This window comes from Carcharhinus amblyrhynchos, chromosome 3, assembly GCF_965287045.1.
Source record: "Carcharhinus amblyrhynchos chromosome 3, sCarAmb.v2.hapA, whole genome shotgun sequence".
NCBI lineage: Eukaryota > Metazoa > Chordata > Chondrichthyes > Carcharhiniformes > Carcharhinidae > Carcharhinus > Carcharhinus amblyrhynchos.
Genome location: NC_137326.1, coordinates 11057179 through 11080942, shown reverse-complemented (window position 1 = coordinate 11080942; position 23764 = coordinate 11057179). Strand labels below are relative to the sequence as shown.

The 23764-nt window shown below is 47.8% G+C and overlaps 1 protein-coding gene across 3 annotated transcripts in view; it reads left to right on the top strand.

Moving 5' to 3' along the window:
- LOC145341334 (caM kinase-like vesicle-associated protein) overlaps positions 1 to 23764 on the top strand; it is a 163541-nt gene that overhangs the window by 102554 nt on the left and 37223 nt on the right. The window lies entirely within an intron of this gene.

Sequence of the window (23764 nt, the reverse complement as noted above, 5' to 3'; positions counted from 1 at the left end):
ACTGGGATTTTCTCTTTGAATCTAGCCCCGCCCAGTCATATGACATTGCCTGTCACAATCTAATCAAGCCCCGCTCTGAAAAGCCCCGGGGGAAAACACTAAAATAACAACCCTGCATTATTTCAGATTAAAACAAACATTTTAGCAATTAAGATCAATTATACTGCTGCAGTAACAATGCGGTCTGCCGGATGCAGACAAAGTAGCACCAATAATAAAATAAACTGCTGAAACAAATCCTGCGCAAGGAACATGACCCAAATACATTTCATGAAGGCACAATATTGTTACACCAGGCCCTTCAGTGATAAAGAAGGAAAAACAACTTAATTTTATTTGGCAATTTTCACAACTCCAGGATGCCCCAAAGAACATTACAGCCAGTAAAATACTCCTGAAATCTAGACTTTATTTGCATTGCAGGGAAGGTGGTGGCTGTTTTCACAGTGTCAGCCTTAGCATAAATTGTTGCTTGAGGCTTAAATATTGGTCAGCACACTGTCTCAAAGTCCCCTCCTCTCCATCAAATCGTGTAGTGAGATCTCCCGCATCCACCCAAGACAGTAGGTGGAACTCCAGTTTAGTGTCTCATCCGAGAGGCAGAACCTTTGACAATGCAGCACTCACTCAGTACTACGCCAGAGGGTCAGCCTGTGGTTCTGTTGCTGTAGTGAGGCATGGTGTCACAGTCATTGGCACAGCTGCCTCACAGCGCCAGGGACACAGGTTCGATTCCCAGCTTGGGTCACTGTCGGTGAGGAGTCTGCATGTTCTCCCCGTGTCTGCGTGGGTTTCCTCCGGGTGCTCCGGTTTCCTCCCACAGTCCGAAAGACGTGCTGGTTTGGTGCACTGGCTGTGCTAAATTCTCCCTCAGTGTACCTGAACAGGCGCCGGAGTGTGACAACTAGGGGATTTTCATAGTAACTTCATTGCGGTGTTAATGTAAGCTTATTTGTAACTAATAAAAAACTTTATTTTGCTCCTCAAACTTCCATCTGAGGAGCAAGAATGCTTCCAACTATGCCACGGCTCATGACACACCTCCTGTCCTTTATTGCTCATCTAACTGCCAGAAATTAATCTATTTCATTAAATTTCTCGCAAACTGCCTAAGGGTTGGTTTGATGGCACAGTGGTTAGTGCTGCAGCCTCTCAGCGCCAGGACCTGGGTTCGATTCCTGACTTGGGTCACTGTCTGTGTGGAGTTTGTACGTTCTCCCTGTGTCTGTGTAGGTTTCCTCTCACAGTCTGAAATATCGGTGGGTAAGATTGATTTTTTTTTAATTATTCATTCATGGGACATGGGTGTCGCTGGCTGGCCAGCATTTATTGCCCATCCCTAGTTGCCCTTGAGAAGGTGGTGGTGAGCTGCCTTCTTGAACCGCTTCAGTCCACGTGCTGTGGGTTGACCCACAATACCGTTAGGAAGAGAATTCCAGGATTTTGACCCAGCGACGTCAAAGGAACAGCGATATATTTCCAAGTCAGGACGGTGCGTGGTTTGGAGGGGAACTTGCAGGTGGTGGTGTTCCCATATATCTGCTGCCCTTGTCCTTCTAGATGGAAGTGGTCGTGAGTTTGGAAGGTGCTGTTTAAGGATCTTTGGTGAATTGTTGCAGTGCATCTTGTAGATGGCACACACTGCTGCTACTGAGTGTCGGTGGTGGAGGTTATGATGGATTGGCCAGGCTTTGTTGCCCCTTAGTGTCAGGAGAATTAGCAGGGTAAACATGTGGAGCTGTGGGGATAAGGCCTGGGAGGGATTATAGTTGGTGCAGGCTTGATGGGAGACTGACCTGCTTCTGCATTGTAGTCTATGAAACAACCAGGCAGATCAAACATTTGTCAAACAAACTCCCTGTCACAGCTAATTTCCACCAGGATCCATTCTGTAGTAGGTTGTCAGAGTGAGGGCTAAGTTTGCTCTGCCCCACTGTAGTCCCTTGTTTGTTGTGATGATCTATACAGCCGCACATTAGTGGAAAAGAAGCCCCAACCATCTCGAATCCCTCAGTGGGACCAATGACCATAAAAGAATGTGGGAAGTTTTTGAAGTAACGTGTTTACTGCAGGAATCTGGAGGCATTCTCAGTGTGACAGGCTCTTGATGTATGATTCATTTCAGGTTCAAAGAACTTCTATGGCAACATTGTCTGTCACTGTTTCCCTTTGTCTAACCTTTTGTTTAAAAGCAACCTTGCTTTTCGAGAAAGCTTTGAACATTATTTGATTTGATTTGATTGATTATCGTCACATGTATTGGGACACAGTTAAAAGCATTGTTTCTTGTGCACCATACAGACAAAGCATACCATTCAGGGAGAAGGAAAAGAGAGAGTGTAGAATGTAATGTTACAGTCATGGCGAGGACGTAGAGAAAAATCAGCTTAATACAGGATAGGAACATTGAAAAGTTTGATGGCAGCAGGGAAGAAGTTGTTCTTAAGTTCGTGATTTCAGACTTTTGTATCTTATTCCTGATGGAAGAAGATGGAAGAGAGAATGTCCAGGGTGTGTGGGGTCCTTGATTATGCCAACTGCTTTTCCGAGGCAGCGGGACGTGTGGGCAGAGTCAATGGCTGGGAGGCTGGTTTGCGTGATGGATTGGGCTACATTCACAATTCTTTATAGTTCCTTGCAATCTTGGTCAGAGCAGGAGCCATACCAAGCTGTGATACAACCAGAAAGATGCTTTCTATGGAACATCTGTAAAAATTGGTGAGACATGTGCAGGCATGCTAAATTCCCTTAGCCTCTTGAGAAAGTAGAGGTGTTGGTGGGCTTTCTTAATTATAGCGTCAGTGTGGAAGGACCAGAACAGGTTGTTGGTGATCTGGACACTTGAAGCTCTTGACCATTTTTCCTTCATCACTGTTGATGTAGACAGGGGCATGTCCTTTACTCCACCTTCAGAAGTTGATGACTATCTCCCTTGTTTTGTTGACATTGAGGAAGAGATTATTGTTGCCACACCAGTTCACCAGGTTCTCTATCTCTTTCCTGTACTCTGTCTTGTCATTGTTTGAGATCTGACCCATAACAGTGGTGTCATCAACAAACTTGAAAATCGAATTGGAGGGGAATTTGGCCACACAGTACAAGGAGTGTAGTCAGGGGCTGAGGACACAGCTTTCCAGGCACCAGTGTTGAGGATGATCATGGAGGAGATGTCGTTGGTTGTCCTGAATGATTGCGGTCTCTGGGTTAGGAAGTCTGGGATCCTGTCACAGAAGGAGGAGCTGAGCCTCAGGCCACGGAGTTTGGAGATAAAGCTGGAAAAAAACCAGGGGAAGATGGACAAAAATGCTACAGAGCAAATTCTAACGATCTCAAATGCACTAAGTGAAAGGTTGCAGGCGACAGATTGAGTAGCAACTTTCTGAAAAAATGGTTGCATAATTGAAAAGGAGAACGTTCGGAGTCATGTAAAGTGGAGGGGAGTGAGACTGGTTGTGTGTGTAAAAATACAAGGCAACCTGATGTGGCAAACAATTAGCTATAGATTTTTGATAACAAGAACTGAGCACATGAAGGGTTCAATAGTAAAACTAATAAACGTCCACTGCTAACAATGTTCCTCCAGCCCTGGAACTGCTCACCCTTGCTCCCAATTGGCCCAGATCCGAGCGTTCATGCTCCATTGGCTCCAGCCTGGTCATGTGGCCAGCGAAGGAATGCCCCTTAAAGGGTCCACGCTTCCACAGTATAATTCACTCAACGAGCTAGCAGGGACACAGTGAGCCAATTGGTGTCCCGGGAAAGGTAGGATGGGCCTGAGATAGAGAGATCCAGCCCAGGTTGCCAGGGATGTTTCCATAGTGACACTCCACATCCCATCACTGTAGTTGGTCAGAGCTAATGGCCATATAACTGCATGGTGTGGAGATGCTGGTGTTGGACTGGGGTAAGCACAGTAAGAAGTCTCACGACACCAGGTTAAAGTCCAACAGGTTCCCTTTTAACCTTCCCCTTCAATCATAGAAACCCCTACAGTGCAGAAAGATGCCATTCGGCCCATCAAGTCCTCACCAACCACAATCACACCCAGGCCCTACCCTTACATCCATTACCCACTAATCCCTCTAACCTAAACAAACCAGGAACACTAAAGGGCAATTTTAAGCATGGCCATTCAACCTAACCCGCACATCTTTGGACTGTGGGAGGGAACCAGAGCATCCAGAGGAAACCCACACAGACACGAGGAGAATGTGCAAACTCCACACAGACAGTGACACCGAGCCGGGAATCGAACCCAGGTCCCTGGAGCTGTGAAACAGCAGTGCTGACCACTGTGCTACCGTGCCGGCCAATCGTGCACGCTATTCTTTCCCCTCTTTCAAGGTTCACTGACCAGTTTGCCAAATAACCCCAGAAAGGTCCTGGATAAACGATAACGCCTATTACTGGCATTTGGTTGTGAATATGGCCATATATGTGCAGAATGGGTCATTAATATTAACAGCAGCAGCAATATAATGCAGAATTAGCATGTGTCTGCCCTTTAGCTGATCCCACTACGACAGTTAGACAAACCAGAAGAGCACAAATTTTACTTTAACTGCATCGTGCAGTATTGTCGATTTGACAGGGCAATATTCCATTGGTTATTTATAGCGCTGTACAGACAGATTTTGCCTCATCAACAGCTTCTGCACATTGCACCCAATGTGCTCAGTGACAGTAAATTCTGATTTGGCAGCAAGATTCAATATCTGCAACCCAGATTGCCCCTTCCAGTTTGCTCTGATACACTCCAACCACCTGCTCTGTATGGAAAAGAGCGTCTCCATGGCAGCTCAGCTTGCTTCACTGTTCAACAGCTGTAGAAGGCAGGAAGGAAAGCTGTTGCCTCAGCCCCCTCCTCCCTCCCCGGACACACTCACTCACCTGGCTCAGGGTAACATGTCACGCAAACCAAAGTTCCCTGGGAGTGGCTAATGCTCCTCTCCCGGGCCTGCTTCACTCCTCCCGGGGCCTGCTCAAACTCCCACGGGCCTAACCAACCCCCCCCCCCGAGTCTGTCCTGTGCACCCCCCCCCCGAGTCTGCTCCTCGCCCCCGAGTCTGTCCCCCCCTCCCTGAGTCTACTCCTCACCCCCGAGTCTGTCCCCCCCTCCCTGAGTCTGTTCCCCCCCCTTCCGGAGTCTGCTCACCACCCCCCCCCCCCCAAATCTGCACTCCACCCCCCGAGTCTGATTCACCACCAAGTCTGCACCCCCCACCCCCAGGTCTGCACCACTTCTCCTTCCCCCCCACCCCCCTGCAGCCTGCTTCCCCACTGGACCACCTCCCCACCCCACCTCCCCCTATGTCTGCTCTCCATAGGCCTGCTCCTTCCGGGCCTGCTCCCCTTAGACCTGCTACCCCTGGATGTGCTCCCCCTAGGCCTGCTCCCCCTGGGCCTGCTCCCCCTGGGCCTACTGCCCCTGGGCCTGATTCCCACAGGGCCTGTTCCCTCTGGGCCTGCTCCCCCTGGGCCTGCTCCCCCTGGGCCTGATTCCCACAGGGCCTGTTCCCTCTGGGCCTGCTTCCCCTGGGCCTGCTCCCCCTGGGCCTACTGCCCCTGGGCCTGATTCCCACAGGGCCTGTTCCCTCTGGGCCTGCTCCCCCTGGGCCTGCTCCCCCTGGGCCTACTGCCCCTGGGCCTGATTCCCACAGGGCCTGTTCCCTCTGGACCTGCTCCCTCTGGGCCTGCTCCCCCTGGGCCTGCTCCCCCTGGGCCTGCTCCCCCTGGGCCTGCTCTCCCTGGGCCTGCTCCCTCTGGGATTGCTCCCCGACTGTTTGCTACCCTAGGATCTGCTCTGGCCTCATTACCAGTGGAGACCCCTTCCTATCTTCCATTTTCTGTTCCTTCCCCTTGGTCTATCCGGAGGATGTCGGTGAGATTTGAACGACCCCGACTCAGTAACCAGTGGAAACGGCCAGAATAACTGCTGCTGCTCCTCCAATCACACCCTCTCTCCCACTCCTGCTGTTCCACCAATCATGAGATACGAACAGAATGTCCTGTCCTGCCCACCACGGGAATCGTCACGGGCAGGATCACGGACCATGCAGAGGTCCATTGACCATGGGTGGGATTTTCCAGTCGAGGCGAGCGGGGCTGGAAAATCCTGCCCATTGAGCAGTAAGAGTGGGAGGGAGGGAGTCTGTGATTGGCGGAGCTGGAGCAGTGATTAACCGAATGCGCAGCCTTGTCTTGTCTCATTGGTTTTCCCCAATAGATTGCATTCAACATGTCTCAATGGCTTCAAGAGAAGGTAACATGGAGCTTGAAAGGAAAGCCCTCAGTACACTCACACCTGGAGATCTGCTCATACGTGATAAAGTGCCCATTTCTTTCTGGTATATAAAATGAAACATACTGCTAGATGACCCTTACAGACCAACCATCATGTATCATAGAACCCTACAGTGTAGAAGCAGGTCCTTCGAGTCTGCACCAAACACAATCCCACCCAGGCCCTATCCCCATATCCCTACACATTTACCCGCTAATCCCTTTGGCCTACACATCCCAGGATACTAAGGGGCAACTTTAGCGTGGCCAATCAACCTAACCCATACATCTTTGGAAACCCACGCAGACACAAGGGGAATGTGCAAACTCCACACAGACAGTGACTCAAGCCAGGAATCGAACCCAGGTCCCTGGAGCTATGAAGCAGCAGTGCTAACCACTGTGCTACCATGCCGCCCCACAGACAGGAGTGGACAACACCACACCATTCAACACCACGAGAAAACTAACAAATCACCAATAAAAAGAACAAAAGCAAAAAATATATCCAGGAAGGGAGACCGGCAGAATCTGTGATTGATTTGATTTGATTCATTATCATCTCGTGTATTGGTTTACAGTGAAAAATGTTATTTCTTGTGCGCGACACAGACAAAGCATACCATTCGTAGAGTACATAGGAGTGAAGGAAAGGAGAGGGTGCAGAATGTAGTGTTACAGCCATAGCTAGGGTGTAGGGAAAGATCAACTTAATATAAGGTCGGTCCATTCAAAAGTCTGATGGCAGCAGGGAGGAAGCTGTTCTTGAGTCAGTTGCCTCAGACTTTTGTATCTTTTGCCCAATGGTGGAAAGTGGAAGAGAGAATGTCTGGATTATGTGGGATCCTTGATTATGCTGGCTGCTTTTCCAAGGCAGCAGAAAGTGTAGATGGAGACAATGGATGGGAGGTTGGTTTGCGTGATGGATTGGGCTTCATTCAGAACCCTTTGTAGTTTCTTGCAGTCTTGGGCAGAGCAGGAGCCATACCAAGCTGTGATACAACCAGAAAGGGTGCTTTGGCCTTGGAGGGAGTGCAGAGGAGGTTTACTAGGCTGATACCGGAGTTGAGGGGGTTGAGCTATGAGGAGAGGCTGAATAAACTAGGCTTGTACTCGTTAGAGTTTAGAAGAATGAAGGGCGATCTCATTGAGACGTATAAGATGATGAATGGGATGGATAGGATAGAGGTGGAGAGACTCTTCCCGCTCAGAAAGGATAGTAGGACTAGGGGGCATAGCCTCAAGATAAAGGGGGGGCGGTTTAGAACAGAGTTGAGGAGGAACTTCTTCACTCAAAGGGTGGTGAATCTCTGGAATTCTCTGCCCGTTGAAGTGGTGGAGGCTGCCTTGCTAAATATTTTTAAGACGTGGGTTGATGGGTTTTTGATAAGCGAGGGGATTAAGGGTTATGGGGAGAGGGCGGGAATGTGGAACCGAGCTACGACAGATCAGCCATGATCTTATTGAATGGCAGGGCAGGCTCGAAGGGCTAGATGGCCTACTCCTGCTCCTATTTCTTATGTTCTTATGTTCTTTCTATGGTGCATCTGTGAATGTTGATGAGAGTCGTAGCTGACATGCAAAATTTCCTTAGTGTTCTCAGAAAGTAGGGGCATTGGTAGACTTTCTTAACTATAGCATCGGCGTGGGGGTACCAGGACAGGTTGTTGGTGATCAGGACACCTAAAAACATGAAGCTTATGACCATTTCCACTTCATCCCGTTGAAGTAGACCGACCCTATTCTCCACTACGCTTGGGGCAGCTATTCTGTCTTTCCTGCAGCTGCTACCTGTCTAACCAATGCTCTGCTGTCAGTTCCCGCTCTCAGCACCTGACAGTCAGAAGGAGCCCTATGTCGAGAGTTCCAGGACTGCAGTGACATTGACTGTATCAGTTGGTATAGATCATTCCAGGGTTTGTTGAACCTTCTCCTCCTCCGCCTACTGCTGGAGTGGATTGGCAGGAGTGTCTGCATGAAGAAGATTCCTCTCCAGTTACTCCCTAAGGGCCCGTAGCGTTCTGTTATGGAAATCGCCTAACTAGCTGAAAACCACAGCAAAACACAAGTACAATGTCTCCAAAAACTCTCTCGCGTTTTACGCAACAGCAGCTGAGGATCTCTTTCAATATGACAGGAAATGGCTGGCCAATCTCTCAGGTTTTTGACATCCTTGCTGCCCAGTTTGGACAGTAACGAGGAATCCAATTGTAACAGAAGGCTTACATCACCTGCTGAACAATACCACACCCCCACACCCGCACTGCACCACCACACACACACACACACACACACACACACACACCTCCCCCCCAACCCTGATGCTTTTGAACCCTCTGCCTCGCTTTCTCCTGGGCCCAAAACGCAGGCAGCCTGGACACTTAACAGAGTGACCAGTACAAGTGAGTACCGGCAGAGGGACTTGTAGCAAACCCTCGTATCCAAGCCCTCTCCGCCAGCTTTCTTTTCTTGTTGAAGGATCTGCTCAAAAACTCATGACAGAGAAAGGTCACCGGCTGGGTTACCATGGAGACAAGCTGTGTCTCGTAATGATCATTATCGTTATAATGGCATTTTATTCAAGAAATAAAAATTCCGTACAAGCAAGAACTCCTCTTGTGTCTGGAGCTTCAAGTTGTGTGACATGGAACCGTAGAATACTACAGTGCAGAAGGAGGCCATTCAGCCCATTGAGTCTGCACCGACCACAACCACACCCTAGCCCTATCCCCGTGACCCCATGTATTTACCCCAGCTCGTCCCCCTGACACTAAGGGGCAATTTACCATGGCCTAACATGCATATCTTTGGGAAACCGGAGCACATGGAGGAAACCCACGCAGTCATGGGGGGAATGTACAAGAAACTCCACACAGACAGATACCCAAGCCAGGAATTGAACCTGGGATCCTGGCACTGTGAGTCAGCAGTGCTAACCACTGTGTCACCGTGCCGTCCTAGAAGACATGGAGAATGTGACATTCTTGTACAGCCCTTACTGAGGGCCTGCGGTCAATCTCAGCGCACGTGTCTGCATCCTTTCAATCTGGCCAGTTTACAGGTGTGTGAAACCAAAGTGCCGCACACACACACAGGGCAGGATTCTCTGGCCCTTCCCAGGAGGATCTTCTGGTTTGCCGCACACGAACTCCCACAGTGGGTGAGGCAAGACATGCAAAATGCCATAAAAATATTCGGAAGATCTGGTAGGCAGTGGAATAGTGGCATTGTCGCTGGACTAGTAACCCAGAGATCCAGGTAATGCTCTGGGGACCTGGGTTCGAATCCCATCACAACAGATGGTGAAATTTAAATTCTGGAATTAAATGTGATTTGATTTGACTTATAGGGGCAGCATCGTGGCACAGTTGTTAGCACTGCTGCCCGACAGCGCCAGGGACCTGGCTTCAACTCCCGGCTTGGGTCACTGTCTGTGTGGCGTCTGGAGTGTCAGGGGGACTAACTAGGGTAAATACATGGGGCTATGGGGATAGGGCTGGGGTGGGATTGTGGTTGGTGCAGATTCGATGGGCTGAATGGCCTCCTTCTGCCCTGTAGGATTCTATGGTTCCATGTCACGCAACTCGAAGCTCCACATGCAAGAAGAGTTCTTGTTTGTACAGGATTCTTGAATAAAATACCATTATAACATTCTCCCCGTGTCTGCATGGGTTTCTTCCAGGTGCTCCAGTTTCTTCCCACAGTCCAAAGGTGTGCGGGTTAGGTTGATTGGCCATGTTAAGTCGCTCCTCAGCGTCAGGGGGACTAGCCAGGGTAAATGCATGGGGATGGGGCCTGGGTGGATTGTGGTCAGTGCAGACTCGATGGGCTGAATGGCCTCCTTCTGCACTGTAGGATTCTATGATTTGGCTGGCAGCCATTGGTGAGCCAATTCCATCACCAGGAAACATGCTGCGGGGAGGCTGGAAAATCCCACGCACCATGTTTTCAGCCAGGGGATGGAGGTGGCCAGCATTGACCAACTAAAGTACAAGGTGTCCAAAAGGGATGAAGGGATTTGAGAATAAATATATGATCTTTTTTTTCAAATATTGTCTCCTTGGCTGTCCCACTGAAAGTTAACTTCAGTGCGTGTAGCCAGGATTCCCAAGGTCTTTATCTCTGTCAGGGTGTAATGAGCTAACTTTATGTCAAGGGGGGGTCCACCAAAGTTTACTTGTGTGGCAACATAGAGTTGGGTAAAGGGATTGTAGATTGGGAGGTACATAAGAACATAAGAACATAAGAAATAAGAGCAGGAGTAGGCCATCTAGCCCTTCGAGCCTGCCCCGCCATTCAATAAGATCATGGCTGATCTGTCGTGTCTCAGTTCCACATTCCCGCCCTCTCCCCATAACCCTTAGTCCCCTCACTTATCAAAAACCTATCAACCCGCTTCTTAAAAATATTTAGCGAGGCAGCCTCCACCACTTCAATGGGCAGAGAATTCCAGAGATTCACCACCCTTTGAGTGAAGAAGTTCCTCCTCAACTCCATTCTAAATCGCCCCCCCTTTATCTTGAGGCTGTGCCCCCTAGTCCTACTGTCCTTTCTGAGCGGGAAGAGCCTCTCCACCTCTATCCTATCCATCCCATTCATCATCTTATACGTCTCAATGAGATCTCCCCTCATTCTTCTAAACTCTAACGAGTACAAGCCCAGTTTATTCAGCCTCTCCTCATAGTTCAACCCCCTCAACTCCGGTATCAGCCTAGTAAACCTCCTCTGCACTCCCTCCAAGGCCAAAATATCCTTGCGTAAGTGCGGCGACCAAAACTGCACACAGTACTCCAGCTGCGGCCTCACTAGTGCCCTATACAGCTGCAGCAAGACCTCCCTACTTTTATATTCAATCCCCCTTGCTATGAAGGCCAGCATCCCATTCGCCTTCCTGACCACCTGCTGCACCTGCAGGCTGGGTTTTTGCGACTCATGCACAAGGACCCCGAGGTCCCTCTGTACCGTCACCTGCTGCAGTTTTTCGTCACATAAGTAATAGTCCTTCCTACCATTATTCCTACCAAAGTGGACCACCTCACATTTGCCAACATTAAATTCCATTTGCCAGTTCCTGGCCCATTCGCCCAGCCTATCTAGATCCTTCTGCAGACTCTCCACACGCTCCGCACAATTTGCTGTTCCACCAATCTTGGTGTCATCAGCAAATTTCGACACGCTACACTCGGTTCCCTCCTCCAGATCATCTATATAAGTGGTGAATAGCTGAGGCCCCAGCACTGACCCCTGGGGCACTCCTCTAGTCACCAACCGCCAATCCGAATAGCACCCATTGACCCCCACTCTCTGCCTCCTATTTGACAGCCAATCCTCTATCCACGCTAACACCCTACCCCCAACTCCATGCCCCCTGACCTTCTGCAATAACCTCTTGTGAGGCACCTTGTCAAACACCTTCTGAAAATCTAGAAACACCACATCCACCGGCTCTCCTCTATCCACCGCCCTAGACACAGGTAGGAGGTTAAAATTTGGTATTTGTAAGATTGTAAGATGCTGGGGTGGAGTGGGGGGGGGGGGGGGGTGGTGGTGGGGGGACGGGGAGAAGCATTGCTTGATCCCGTTAAAAGATGATGCTTTTTCTGTGCTTGGAGATTTAAAGTACACAGAGAGCCCAAACTGAAACATTAGTATCAAAAGGCCAAGCAGCAGTTCTAACCAAGACTTTTGAATTTAGCCATTCAATTTGAATCAGGCACTTAGACACCAAAAACCTATTAAATATAAATCTGACGCTTTTGACAACCTAGAAGCAATCCTATGGGAAATATTGATATGTCATCACGGGTGTAAAAGAAGGGGGCAGTGGGACAAAGGGGAGAGTAACTGCCATCTGCCAGAGCTAATAGCTGTCAGCTCTGAGAGAGAGAATCGCGGACTCTCATAGCTTCATCTATGTCTCAGAAACAGCATCATCTAGATAGCAAAGATATCACTGTTTGCTGTGCAGATACATGGATTTGGGCCGGTGCCTGTGGGAGTTTGCGCATTCTCCCCGTGCTTGCGTGGGTTTTCTCCGGGTGCTCCGGTTTCCTCCCACACCCCAAAGGTGTGCTCTTAGGCTGATTGGTGTAACAAATCGTCCCTAAATTAGTCTCCCCTCAATCTGGTTTCCAATGTGGAGCGCCATAAGCGTAGACAAGGGTCATGGGTGGAGAGGAGACTCACAATGTTGAAATGGTGGCGTGGGCTCGTTGGGCCGAAGGGCCTGTTTCCCGTGCTGTGTTGTTCTTTGTTCTTTGTACCAAAGAGAAAAGAAGTTCCAGGCAGAAAAAACAACAGAGAAAGCCCAGAAGATTCCGGAAGGCACGACACCTGGTTGTAATTTAGACAGTGACTAAATTCTATTTTTGTTAATGAGTGGGAATTGCATTTATTTGAACAGCATTCCATTAGAATCTTATTTTATTCAGGAATAGTTAATAGAAGGGATTTATTCAGGTTGTTCATAGTTTAGTTGATTTGTTCACTTGTAGTTAGATAAATAAATGATTATGTGTTGATTTTAGAGAGAGCGTCAAGGATTTATTTTTTATTTAACCAGTAGAAGTTGTTGAAGAGCAGGTCACACCACTTCACACACACACTTTTTACAGATTATAGGCTGAGGTACCCCTCTTTGGAGGTTTCAGAGTTAGTTCTTAGAGGGGGGGGTGGAATGATCCACCTCCACGTTATAACAGGGTGGCACGGTGGCACAGTGGTTAACACTGCTGCCTCACAGTACCAGGAGCCTGGACCCGATTCCCGACTTGGGTCACTGTCTGTGTGGACTCTGCACATTCTCCCCGTGTCTGCATGGGTTTCCTCCAGGTGCTCCCACAGCCCACAGATGTGCTAGTCAGGTGCACTGGCTGTGCTAAATTCTCCATCAGTGTACCTGAACAGATGCCAGAGTGTGACGACGAGGGAATGTAAGCCTATTTATGACTAATAAATGAACTTTAAAGTTTATTAATATTTAGTAGTATTTAACAGCACACTGTTTCACAACACCATTCATTTAGTCTCCTGAACATGACTGACTCTACCCTGCAGCCCAGACTCCATGACAATCATATCATTCATCTATTGCCAGCATTAGAGGCCATTATTAATGAAGGGTAGGGATAGAATTGGCTCTAGCCGAGTGCCCTGAGGCACACCTACTTTTTATCCAACACCTCCAATCGGCGCCCACTCTATCACTCACGGGGTGGTATTTAATGGAGGTAACAGGGGTTCACACTCACTGACTCAAGAGCCAGTGAGCCCTACATTGTACGCACTGGGGAAGGCCTGTTGAATGATGTGCCAGTCAGGCATTTTGTTGGACAGCAGTGGGCCTTCCCGAGGGCCAAACATCTCCCCAAGAGCTACTGGCCAATTAGAGGCTGGCAGCTGTGCATTGCTCGGCAACGCCACCAAGGGAAGAGTGGCAGCTTTCAGTAATGCACCCACCTGAGGCCCAGGATCACCAAGGGTTACAGGTGAGACATGGTAAAATGTAGGCCATGGGAGAGGGGCGGGGTGGGGCGTTGGCAGCAAAGGGCAGAGGGGTGTTCCCAGTGGGTGCTCCCTTCCCAGTGCCAGAAACCATGACCAGATACTGAGGGGGCATTAGTTGCCCACTTGGAAAGTTGAATTGGCAGCAGACTGATACAGGAAGGTACGACCCCGATCCAATTAAATGCCCCCTGCCACCAAACCCAGGTAGAGGGGCATTAAATTCCACCCGCTGAGTGTGCTAGTGCAGGATTCAGCAATCCATTGGACAAGGATCATCACTCCCCACTCTCGTGTCCCCTCCTGTAAACAGGCTTGAGCTGGATCTGCTCTGAGGTGTCGCTTTGACAATGCAAAGCCAGCCAGTGGAAAGGCTGACATTTCCCTGGACTATTATTTAAATGGTAAAAGAATTGCAGCGTGCTGCTGTGCAGAGGGACCTGGGCGTCCTTGTGCAGGAATCTCAAAAAGTTGGTTTGCAGGTGCAGCAGGTCATTAAGAAGGCAAATAGAATTTTGTCCTTCATTGCTGGAGGGATGGAGTTTAAAAACAGCGAGATTATGTCGCAGCTGTATAAGGTGCTGGTGAGGCCACGCCTGGGGTACTGTGTACAGTTTTGGTCTCCTTACTTGAGAAAGGATATACTGGCACTGGAGGGGGTGCAGAGGAGATTCACTAGGTTGATTCCGGAGGTGAGAGGGCTGGCTTATGAGGAGAGACTGAGTAGACTGGGGCTATAATCATTGGAATTCAGAAGAATGAGAGGAGATCGTATAGAAACATATAAGATTATGAAAGGAATAGATCAGATAGAAGCAGGGAAGTTGTTTCCACTGGCAGGTGAAACTAAGACTAGGGGCATGGCCTCAAAATAAGAGGAAGCAGATTCAGGACTGAGTTGAGGAGGAACTTCTTCACACAAAGGTTTGTGAATCTGTGGAATTCCCTGCCCAGTGAAGCAGTTGAGGCTACCTCATTGAATGTTTTTAAGGCAAGGATAGATACATTTTTGAACAGTAAAGGAATTAAGGGTTGTGGTAATTAGAGCTGAGTCCATGAAAAGATCAGCCATGATCTTATTGAATGTAGATCTTATTGAATGTAGATCTTATTGAGTGCAGAAGGAGGCCATTTGACCCATCGCGTCTGCACCAACAATAATCCCACCTAGCCCCTATCCCTGTAACCTCACACATTTATACCCCACTAATCCCTTTAACCTACGCATTCTGGGGCACTAAGGGGTATTTTAGAATGGCCAATGCACCTAACCCACACATTTTTGGACATTGCGTCCCAAATTCTAACCACTCTTTACAATAAAAACACTTTTCCTCCGGCCGCCTCTGATTTAAACCAACGTCCTCTGATTATCACCTCTCCAGCCTTGGAAGTCACCACTGTGTATCTACTTCACCTACACCAGAGAGCTTTGATCGTACCAGATATTTACTACTTTGGCTAAGGATGTTTATAGCTTCACTCTTAGAATTTGCAGTTGGTAAGTCTGGTGCTTGTCAACTTTACCCACCTCCTCAGCACCTTCCTGCATCCTGTTTCCAAAAGCGCATCAATGCCAGCGACTTAATTAATCTACTTCTGTTATTCCCGTCCTCACCTGCACTGGGGTTATCTGGTCCATGGGTCTCATAGCCTTTAGGGCAGAAAGTTACATGTCACATTCCTCCTTATTCTCATTGCCTGGTTTTTTTAAACGCATATTCTCTGCCAAAAATAACCAAACTCAGAACCGTGATGTTTTGCATTGTTGCCAATGAGAGTTGAATCACGGCACCACTGGTCTTTCCCTGGGCTCTAAGCTCTCAAATTCCCTTCCTAAACATCGCTGCCTCCCCACCTCTCCTCCTTCCTTTGAGGGTCTGCTTAAGTCGGCACGAGGCAGCGTGGTGGCGCAGTGGGGCACACTGCTGTCTTCACAGCGCCAGGGACCCAGGTTCAATTCCGGCTTCAAGTGACTGTGTGGAGTTTGCACATTCTTCCCGTGTCCGCATGGGTTTCCTCCTGGTGATTCGGGTTCCTCCCAAAGGTGTGCTGGTTAGGTTGATTGGCCATGCTAAATTGACCCTAGTGCCAGGGGGATTAGCAGGGTAAATATATGGAGTTATGGGAATCGGGCCTGAATGGGATTGTGGTCAGTACAGACTTGATGGGCCAAATGGCCGCCTTCTGCAGTGTAGGGATTCTGTGATTCTGTGAAAACATGCTTCTTTGACCAAACTTTTGGTCATCTGCCCCAATATCCCCTTAAAAGTCTTGGGGTGGGTTTATCCGCCCCACCCATGGCATGGTTTGCAACAGTTGCCATTGGCCAGCTACAGGATATTCCAGTCCCACTGCTGTCAACAGGGTTTCGCATTGTTCGCACCCTCTGCTGTCAGGGGGAGCCCGCAGCCAGGGGAGTCACTATCAGCGGCGGGACTGGAAGATCCTGCCAGTGGGAATGTCTGGAAAATCCCGCCCTCGGAGCATTTTGATAAGTTTAGTGGCACTAAAAGTGCTATATAAATAGTAGTTGCTGTTGTTACTATTCTCTGTTGGACGCCTCCGTTCTGTTCACCTCCAGAGAAAGGTGTTACTTCACACACAGTGCCAACGACTGACTTAGGACTTTAATTTCCAGTGTCCCAAGTCCCCTTCTCCAGCCAACTTAACACGGAGCTCAATTTACAACAAGAGGAAACCTCGTGGATTTAAACACATCACCCGAGTAATGAACCTTCTGAACATTAATCCATGTCGTGAGATAAATCATTACAGTGTGAGCTGAGCTCATTTGAAAATATCTTTTTTGATTTAAAAAATAAATTCTCATTCTCTTAAATTATCAGCTGCATGGTGGCACAGTGGTTAGCACTGCTGCCTCATGGCGCCAGGGGAGCCAAGTTCAATTTGAGCTTGGATAACTCTCTGTGTGGAGTTTGCACATTCTCCCCATGTCTGCATGGGTTTCCTCTGGGCGCTCCAGTTTCCTCCCAGAGTCCAAAGACGTGTGGGTTAAGTTGATTGCCCCAAAGTGTCAGGCGGATATATAGATTCCTACAGTGCAGAAGGAGGCCATTTGGCCCATCGGGTCCGCACCAACCACATTCCCCCCCAAACCCTATCTCCAGAACCCCATACCCTTGCTAGCCCCCTGACACTAAGGGGCAATTTGTTTTTAGCATGGCCAACCCACCTAACCCTCACATCTTTGCACTGTGGGAGGAAACCAGAGCACTTGGAGGAAACCCGCGCAGACATGGAGAGAATGTGCAAACTCCACACAGACAGTGACCCAAGCCAGCAATTGGACCCGGGTCTCTGGCGCCGTGAGGCAGCAGTGCGAACCGCTGTGCCACCATGCAGGGTAAATGCATGGGATTGTTGGAATAGGGCCTAGGTGGTACTGTTGTCAGTATAGGCTGGATGGGCCTAGTGGCTTCTTTCTGCACAATAGAGATTCTATGGTTCTACGATACTGCAACAAACAATGCTTGGCAGTTAACTGTCAGCCACTGTCAACAGATGCATTTTCCATGCAATGCCTCCAGCAATCAGAGTACACTTGCCAACCAATAAACGTCCTCTTCTCATGTAATATAAACTGTTGTTTCTCCCTATTACTGGTATATTTGTGACATGTCCTGATGAGTACAAGACAAAAAGCTTCAACATGAGTCTTTTCTATATCACCAAATGACAATCAATATACTTAAGCTTTTGGAATTTGTTTGAACCCGAAGTCATGTTGAAAGAGGCACAGCTCTTTATCTTACAGAGTCTTGTGGCAGGCCGAGGAGGTGTACTTCAGTAATAGATCTGTTTTCTTCACAAAACATTTCATCTCTAAGAGATCTCTAAGGATTACCTCTCAGGATGTGAGTGATACATGTCAGGATAGTATTCATCGTGCATCCCCGATTGTCCTTGAGAAGGAAGGGGAGAGACGGAGGGGGTAAGCAGGACAATCGACAATAATTTCATGGTCATCAATAGACTTGTAATTCCAGATTTTTATTGAACTCAAATTTCAGCATCTGCCGTTTAACATCTCATCCGAAAACTTTTGACAGTGCTGCACTACCTCAGTACCGCACTGATTTTTTTGTTCAAACCCTGGAGCTGGTCTTGAACCTGGTGACTCAGAGTGCTGCCAATTGTGCCATGGCTGACACAGTCAGTCAGTTAATTGCCCTGCACACAGCTATTGCAAAGTGTATCCTTTGCCCTTGAGGGAATAAGGTAAAGGAGACTGGTTCTGATCATGTAAATGACTGCGCCAGTATCCACAGAAATCAGACAAGGGTTGTGTTTCTTTATTTCTGCAGTGAGTTTCACGTGAGGTGCACGTATTTTGTGGCTGGAGTCAACCTGGAGCAACATCTGCAGCTGTGACAATTTTTGTTTATTCATTCATGGGACATGGGCGTTGCTGGTTGCCCAGCATTTATTGCCCATCCCTAGTTGCCCTTGAGAAGGTGGAGGTGAGCTGCCTTCTTGAATCGCTGCAGTCCACGTGCTGTGGGTTGATCCATAATGCCGTTAGGGAGGGAATGCTAGGATTTTGACCCAGCGACTGTAAAGGAACGGTGATATATTTCCAAGTCAGGATGGTGAGTGGTTTGGAGGGGAACTTGCAGATGGTGGTGTTCCCATGTATCTGCTGCCCTTGTCCTTCTAGATGGAAGTGGTCACAGGTTTGGAAGGTGCTGTCTAAGGATCTTTGGTGAATTGCTGCAGTGCATCTTGTAGATGGTACACACTGCTGCTACAGAGCATCGGTGTTGGAGGGAATGAATGTTTGTAGATGTGGTGCCAATCAAGTTTGTCCCGGATGGTGTCAAGCTTCTTGAGTGTTTTTGGAGCTGTACCCATCCAGGCAAGCGGGGAGTATTCCATCACACCTTTGACTTGTGCCTTGTAGATGGTAGACGGGCTTTGGGGAGTCAGGAGGTGAGTTACTTGCTACAGTATTCCTAGCTTCTGATACTGGTATCAAACATCTGTATTGTCCCAACCAGCACTGAAGCAACAGTTAGAGCTGGAAGCTGACATTTGCTGTCTATACTGCTTCCAACACTAACAATCTTCAGGCAATGATGAAGCAGAGGCTTCACTCTTTCACAGCAAAGGGATCTTCCATTTCCAGAAACTATGCCATTATCTTTTGCCCGTTACTGCACACTTCTGTAGAAGTTGAGCATGTATCTTCAGGCCTGGGATAATTTCGTCAAAGATCCTGCTCCTATTCTGATGATGACAGCCCTGATATTTCAGCTTCCTAAGGATGTTTTACAGAGATGCTGGCCATCGATACTTTGTCAACTTAATTAATGGGTGGATTCTTTTAAAAGACAGGCAAAGATTGGAAGGGGATTGCTCTGCCCAATGACTGACTCTGTGTTCTTGTTGATTGACAGTACATCTTTTATGAAATTGTCCAAAAAATATCAATGATGATGGTGTAGCAGATATTTTGTGTAAAGAGAAGGGAAGGAAAGGCTTATATATACATAGTGCCTTCAGGAGCGCTGGTCATTCCAAGGGGTTTTTGTTACAATGAAGGTAACGGTTTGGCTTAATGATATTATCGCCATTATAGACTATTAATCCAGAAACTCAGCAAATGTTCTCAGGACCTGGGCTGCTGAGGGAATTTGAATTCAATAAAAAATATCTGGAATTAAGAATCTATTAATGACCATGAAACCATCGTTGATTGTCGGAAACTATTGATGACCATTGTCGAGTGTTGGAAAAACCCACCTGGTTCACTAATGTCCTTTCGGGAAGAAAATCTGCTGCCCTTAACTGGTCATGACTGATCTGATGTGATTATCCTCATCCCCAATTATCCCCATTGATTTCCCACAATTCCCTAAAAGTGACAATGCAGTGGCCAAGGTGATTAAGAAGGCATATGGCATGCTTGCCTTCATCGGCCGGGGTGCTGAGTACAAGAGTTGGGAAATCACATTGTAGTTATATAAAAGCTTAATTAGGCAGCATTTGGAGTATTGCGTGCAGTTCTGGTCACCACACAATTGGAAAGACATGGAAGCTCTGGGGAGAGTGCAAAGAAGGTTCACCAGGATGTCGCCTGGCCTCCAGGCTGTTGGCTATGAGGAGAGGTCGAATAAACTGGGATTATTTTCACTGGAAAGATGGAGGCTGAGGGGAGACCTGATAGAGGGCTACAAAGTACTGAAAGGCATAAACAGGGTAGTCAGAGGCTTTTTCCCCAGGGTGGAAGTGGGCACAAGGGGGCACAGAATCAAGGTGGGAGGGGGGAAGTTTAAAGGAGGTGTGCAAGGTAAGTTTTTCACGCAGCGAGTGGTGGGTGCCTGGTGCCAGAGGAGGTGATGGAAGCAGGCAAATTAGCAACGTTTAAGAGGCATCTGGATTGGTACATGAATAAGGAGGGAATAGAGGGATACAGACCGAATAGGGGAAGAAGGTTCTTTTTTCAGTTTAGTTAGGGCATCATGATCGGCATGGACCTGGAGGGCTATAGGGCCAGTTCCTGTGCTGTACTTTCTTTGTTCTTTGTACTTCCGTCGGGAGAAAGTCTGAGATCACATAACAACCGACTCAAGAACTGCTTCTTCCCTGCTGCCATCAGATTTTTGAATGGACCTGCCTCACACGAAGTTGATCTTCCTCTCCACCCTAGCTATGACTGTACCATTGCATTCTGCACTCTCTCCTTTCCTTCTCTGTGTATGCTATGGTTTGTCTGTATAGTGCGCAAGAAACAATACTTTTCACTGTATACTAATACACATGACAATACTAAATCAAATCAAAATCAAATTTGTTATTACAGATCATAAGAGAACAAAGAAAAGGAGAAAAGAAAAATGGTTCGGCACAGACAAGAAGGGTCAAAAGGCCTGTTTCTGAGCTGTAATTTTCTATAGTTCTATAGTTCTATGGAAACTGCGTGGGGAATTTGAGATTTAAGCAGCAGACAAATAAGTTGGCAGGGAGGGGAATGGGGTGGAAACCCAGCATGTCAGCATCCCTTCCCAAATTTTAGTGGCCCACAAACTCCCAATTTATGCCCTCCGCAGCCCAGGAATTTCTACTGTGACAGCCCTGTCCTACACTGGCTGACCCACCAACCCACACAAAGACTCAGGAATCGCCCTTGACTGTGTGACTCTGGAAAAAAAAGGCTGGGAGATGGAATTAGCCCACTGGATGATGGCTGCGTTCCTGATGCCTCAAAGCTGGCACAGAAATCCAGTTACTTTGAGTGAATGATTACTTGGGCAGCATGGTGGCAAGTGGTTAGCACTGCTGCCTCATAGCTCCAGCGACCTGGGTTCGATCCCTAGCTTGGGTCACTGTCTGTGTGGAGTCAGCACACTCTCCCCGTGTCTGCATGGGTTTCCTCCAGGTGCTCCCGTTTCCTCCCACAGTCTAAAAGATGCGTAGGTTAGGTGCATTGGCCATGCTAAATTGCCCGTTAGTGTCCTGGGATGTGTAGGTTAGAGGGATTAGCAGGGTAAATTAGTGGGCACAGGGCTTGGGATGGGATTGTGGTCAGTGCAGATTCGAGTGGCCTCTTTCTGCAGGATTCTATAATAATCTACCAATAATCACTGCTAGATTGAAGACCATTCATCCTTGTGCAATAGCTCATAATGTGCTATTACTGCCAGCTCCTTGTTATGGACACTTTCCATAACTGCTGACTGAACTAAATTATTTCTTTATAGACAGACACCATTCTGAGCAGTATCCCCATCCAACCATCTGTAACTAAAGGAATACTGAATTTATCTGGCACACAGTGACCTTTCTAATCAGCAACAGCATCACTCCTTTTAGCATTGTAAAAGGTCCCCAGGCACTTCAGAATCAAACACAAAGCACAGTCAAAGAAAACCGTCTTCATTTAAAGGCTTGGTTAAAGAGTTAAGAGTTAGGCACAGCCTAAATTAGGAAAGAGTGGGAGAATTTTAAAAACCCACTTTCAAAGATTGGAGCCCAGATGGATGGCGGATGCCATGACCACCAGTAATGGGTTGAAGGGTGGCTCAGCGGCACAGTAGTTAGCACTGCTGCCTCACTGCGCCAGGGCCCTGGGTTCGATTCCCGACTTGGGTCGCTGTCTGGATGGTGTCTGCACATTCTCACCATCTCTGCGTGGGTTTCCTCTCACACCCCAAAGATGTGCAGGTTAGGTTGATTGGCCACGCTAAATTGTCCCTGCGTGTTAGGGGGATTAGCGGGATAAATAAATGGGGCTGCAGGGATTGGGCTTGGGTGGGATTGAGGTCAGTGCAGACTCGATGGGCCAAATGGCCTCCTTCTGGACTCTGTGAGATTCTAAGTGGGTTTCCTCCGAGTGCTCTGCTTCCCTCTCACAGTCGGAAAGATGTGCTGGTTGGGTACATTGGCCGTGCTAAATCCTCCATGAGTGAACCCAAACAGGCGCAAGAGTGTGGCGACTCGGGGATTTTCACAGTAACTTCATTGCAGTGTTAATGTAAGCCTACTTCTGATATTAATAAGCAAACTTTAAAGCATTCCAATTGATGAACAGAACGATGATGAACAGCAAAAGTAAAGGTCAAAATGTCCATTTATATTGTGGCAAGAACGTATATTGTTCAGAGAATAGTTCCAAGAACCCATTTCAGCGTTTGAGTCAATTTCCCCTTTGTAATTTATAAGCACTGTTTAAATTCAATCTGTGCCAAGCTGACTGGTGGTGGAGCGCTTGGAACTTTTGGTTTCGATCCATGGCCGTGTGGAGCATCTGTTGCACTCGTAAGTAGCCTTTTAAATGCTTCTGAATATAGAAAGATTATCGGTAATGATACATTTTCCATTAAAACGGCTACTTTACAGGAAAATGATGTTAGACATGGCGTTACATTACCTCAGAGAAGCCTAACCATTATTACAGGGATACAGGCCAGCAGCCGGAATAATTCACAGAGATTTCAGATCAATCAGGTTGCTATGAAAAGAGCAAGTGGAAGATTAATCCGTTCCTTCGGAATCCCAAGAGGTAGCTATCATGTTCAGGGGCACAGGCTTTATTCGAGTTGCCAGTGAGAATTTATGGGAGAGTGGTGTATGTTGGATTCTGTTAAACCCTCCTCCTCCATAACTACTCCACAGTGAGTTATTAAAAGCCTAATGATCACCATGAAGCAATCATCATAAAACCCCATCTGTTGGGGAGGTGATGGCCTCGTGGTATTACCACTAGACTGTTAATCCAGAAGCTCAGCTAATGTTCTGGGGACCTGGGTTCGAATCCTGCCACAGCAGATGGTGGAATTTGAATTCAATTTGAAAAAATATCTGGAACTGAGAATCTGCTGATGACTGTGAAACCATTGTCGGAAAAACCCACCTTGTTCACAAATGTCCTTTAAGAACATAAGAAATAGGAGCAGGAGTAGGCCATCTAGCCCTTCGAGCCTGCCCCGCCATTCAATAAGATCATGGCTGATCTGTCGTGGCTCAGTTCCACTTTCCCGCTTTCTCCCCATAACTGTTAATTCCCCTGTCGATCAGAAACCTATCTACCCGTGACTTAAATATATTTAGCGAGGTAGCCTCCACCACTTCAACGGGCAGAGATTCACCACCCTTTGAGTGAAGAAGTTCCTCCTCAACTCTGATCTAAACTGCCCCCCCCCCCCTCTTATCTTGAGGCTGTGTCCTCTAGTCCTGCTATCCTTTCTGAGCGGGAAGAATCTCTCTACCTCTACCCTATCCATCCCCTTCATTATCTTATACATCTCTATAAGATCCCCCCTCAGCGTTCTAAACTCCAATGAGTACAGACCCAGTCTATTTAGTCTCTTTAGGAAAGGTGATTTGATTTATTACTGTCACATGTATTAATATACAGTGAAAAATATTGTTTCTTGCATGCCATACAGACAAAGCATATGGTTCACAAAGAAGGAAATGAGAGAATGTAGTGTTACAGTTGTAGCTAGCTTGTAGA